The sequence below is a fragment of the Prunus mume genome, linkage group LG1 (genome assembly GCF_029339155.1).
Source record: "Prunus mume cultivar Tortuosa linkage group LG1, ASM2933915v1, whole genome shotgun sequence".
In the NCBI taxonomy this organism is placed as follows: Eukaryota; Viridiplantae; Streptophyta; class Magnoliopsida; order Rosales; family Rosaceae; genus Prunus; species Prunus mume.
In genome coordinates, this window is record NC_142698.1 from 1,590,903 (window position 1) to 1,595,226 (window position 4,324).

Consider the following 4,324-nt stretch of genomic DNA (forward strand, 5'->3'; position numbering starts at 1 on the left):
TGAATCCGTGGTTTCACTAGTTAGGAATGCGCAACCAAACAACACTATCTGCCGATGATTATTAACACCTAACAAAGGCACAAAGACCATCCCATAGCGGTTCGTGTTGAACGTCGTATCAAATGCCACCACATCTCCAAGACCTTGCATCTGACCAGAAAACATTACCCATCCTTCCTTCCGAATCTATCTCCATCTTGAAATAAAAGGATTTATTCTTTTCTTGCATAGTTATAAAATGCTCCTTAAGCAGCTCTGCATCATGGCCAATCACCTCTCCACGCATGTCCCTTAGATAATTATAGACATCTCTCTTAACAAACCCAACATTTTCCAATCCCCCTACTTGCACCTCAAGAAGGCTTAACTGTTTATGTACTGGAATATTAACTTTGCTCATATCTGCACTATAGGCCTTTGTAGACTCTGTTAAGTTACAGTGAGATCTCAATAGATGGACTTTATCAACTGTGGTCATGTCATGGTTGTGTACCTCATTGAATCATACAACAATGTACTTATTCTTGTCTTTCATCTTCAATATCGCAAGTTTAGCCTTGCAACCAGTTTGAGTACAACCTCGCTGTCTTCTCTTGTGACTAACAGTGCTTGTCAACGCATACCCCTATTTACAACATACATATTCCTTCCTTGTTACCTCTCCTGTCATTGTGCACGTCCTCGTTGTAGAACACCGAATGCCGAATCAGGCTTCCGCATCATACATATTATAGAAATTGAACACATCGTCACAGCAATCAAATTCAAGTCCCAATTTTGGTTTCAACTCCGACCTTACTTCCGTTGTCACCTGTCCTTCACACTTCATTGCATAGTTCTTGCAATTTAACCCTGAATTCACCACCATCATATCAACATTGACTCATGCTTTCAAATAGCTTTAAAATATATATATTAACTAACATATGATATGAAAATGATTCCCTGGTGAAATATTAAAGACTTACATACAAACTAATGTAACTCATGCTTATGCCCAATAATAAACTTGACAAATACAGTGTAAAGAGCTTCAAAATATATATATTAACTAACATATGACATGAAAATGACTCTCTCGTGAAATATTCAAGACCAACATACAAAATTATATAACTGATGCTTATGCCCAATAATAAACTTGACAAATACAGTATAAAGATCTTTAAAATATATACGTTAACTAACATGTGATACCAAAATGATTCTCTGGTGAAATATTAAAGACCTACATACAAACTAATGTAACTCATGCTTATGTCCAATAATAAACTTGACAAATACAGTATATCACTTACCTAGTGAGTCATTTCCAACTTCAAAATTTCTACAAATATGACAATGTCGCCCTTTTAGATCTGGACGTCAACCCCAAACACTTTTCTTCTTCCTCAACCCTTGTTTCAACTGTGCTCAACGATTTCAAAACCAAGAGAACAGCACAACGGTCGCGGTCACCAGTTTCTAACTCAAGACGTTGGTCAAGGATTGACGAATGTGCCGACCAGAAAGACCGAACCACAAAGATGATAATATAAAATACACAAACACTTTCTTTCACCTGAATGAGAAACCTAGAAAAATGAGGGCTAATACTTCTGTGTTCTTCCTAGAATCAAATAAGGAATAATAGGGGCTCTCTCTCTTCAGTGTTATTGGTCTTGCTCAATCAAAGCTAATAAAAAAATTGGCCACCTTGAACAAAACGAACAGTTGGATTGGAGGAGACGTCTGTTTTAGAGAGGACGTTTGTTTTTGACTCGATGTTTTGGCAGGAGGAGAGAGAAGAAGGCGTCGTTCTAATACAACACTTACACTTACAATTGCTTTTGAGGTAGCCGTTAGATTAGATTCAACGGTGTTCTCACATAACCTTCGCACATAAGCATTCTCACCTGATCCAAACCACAAGAGTCAAAACACCAATCAATGGGCCAATTTGATGGATTATATAAGTGGCGAACACAAGATTTCTTTTTTCATGCAACTTTTAATATTATAGAGGTGATCCATCTTCATTCAATTTGGACCTTATTGTACAAAGACTTGTTGTATTATTCAAAGATTTTATTATCGTTGCAAGTATATACCTTTATCTCAATCAAGATTCTAGACTTTGAAAAATTCAAAAATTCCTCGAGACCTAAAAGCTAGCAATAGGTAGCTAGATGGAGATATGATTCCTCAAATTTCAGAATTTTGTGTAGCAATAATATTCGACGGGAACCAAAATGAAGCATATACAACCCGAGTTGTTGGCACCTAATAAGCATGACTTGTTAACACTAATATAACCTATTTATATCATTTCAAAGTTTATTAATCTAATGTTCACAATATCCATGATGCAATAGTTATATGTGACCTAAATATGTAATGGAATGTCTATTTTTTATAAACGCTGTCTCCAAATTTGGGGTATTGCTACTAGAGATTGTGAGTGGTCGGAGGAATACTAGCTTACGTTCATCAGAACACTTGAGCCTTATTGGATTTGCATGATATATTTGGAATGAGAATAGAGAAGTGGACCTCATTGATCCTTCCATTGCAGAAACATGTTCCAAAAATCTAGACCAACCATGCCGTCCATGGTGTTAATGCAATGCACACATGTAGCGGAATTATTACAATGCATACAAGTAGGGTATTGTGTGTGCAAGACTCTGCAATTTCTTGACCAACCATGTCATCCGGGGTGTTAATGATGAAGAGTGAAATTGCAAATTTTGAACCCCAAATTTTGTGGTACATACAATTTCGTTATACACATGTTATGAATTAAGTAAATTTTTTGAATGTTGTCTAAAAATTTGTAACAAAAAGTTACAAAAGACTTGGAAAAAAAAGAAAAAAAAAGGCTCAACAAGCCTGGCCAAGCCCTTTGAAACCTTGGTCAGGCCAGAAAAATGAAAAAAGCCTGACAAGCCCTGACTAATCCTGACCCAAAACATGTTCCCAAAATCTAGATCAACCTTGTTTTATGTGGTGTTAATGCGATGCATACAAGTAGTTGAATTGTTGTGATGCGTACAAGTGAGGTATTGTGTGTATAAGACTCTGCAATTTCTACACCAACCATGTCGTTCGTGGTGTTATAAGAAATCTGCATGAGTGATTATTCCTTAATATCTAGAGGACACATTGTCGAGAAGATTCTTTGTTCCAACGCAAAAAAGGTAGTAGTTAATTTGACAGGAAAAGCCCCCATCAAGAGTCATTTTTCATGATGATCAATTTTGACTTTCTAGCAACCAACTCTCTTGTTTCTTTGTTTGTCTCTAGTAAAAACCAAGTATGTACTGACAAGGCCTTCACGAGTAAGGGAAGGAAACTTGGCCCTTTTTTCTGGCAGTTAATGGTTATGGGGAGTGGTTTTTTGATTTCACCTTTCTACCAACTCCCTAGCATGTCCTCTGCTCATTCTTCTGTTGAAGTCTTGTCATTAGGATCATGTGGGTATTTGTGGAGAGGAACAATTCTCCCCTCTATCTGCTGATATGATCTTTTAGTAATCAACGGTGATGATCAAACCTTGAGCCTTCTGAAAAAAATTTAGAAGCTGGGTTTTTAATGAAACCAATTGAATCTAACTTTTTCAGATTAAATCACCACTAATGGTAATTAACTTTTATCCTGTGAAGATTTTTTTTTGCAATTGGTTCGAAATGGTATGGGCTTCCAAAAACAACATGGGCTGATTTCCAATTTTGGTAAAACAAAGCCCACACCCCTGTTGTTGATGTGGCCGTACCCAAATGGGCTGGCGCACGGAATTTAGGCCCAAATAGTTTTACATGAGCTTTGTTCATGTTCTACTGATAAAAAAATCCCAATAAATTTCTTCTTATACTCAATCATGGATCAGGAACTATAACTTTTAAGCATATGTTTCACATAAAATTATTGAAGTGATTCTTAGCCAATTCTTGCAACTTGTTTCTGATAGGTATAGCCCCAATATTGGAATTGCGTTAATATGAATATCCTTGAAACTTTCAGATTGTCTAAAAGGTATATCTAACGACACCTAGTAAGTTTTTATTTATTTATTTTAAACTTTAGTATTTTATTCCTCTGTTCCAGAAAGGATGCTATGTGACCTGTCAATACTGGACTTCAGTTATCTAACAGCAAAATACTTGTTTTATTTGTTGTATTCTTAAATTCATGTGGCATTTTGTGATCCATATAACTTCTAAAGAGCTGTTTCATTAATGTACATGAAGTTCTTTAAGTCTTCCAAAATATCTTCATAACCATTGTTTTATTTTTACGGCAGACAAGAGCAAGTTAACATGTGCGGTCTTGACGGATCTCTATA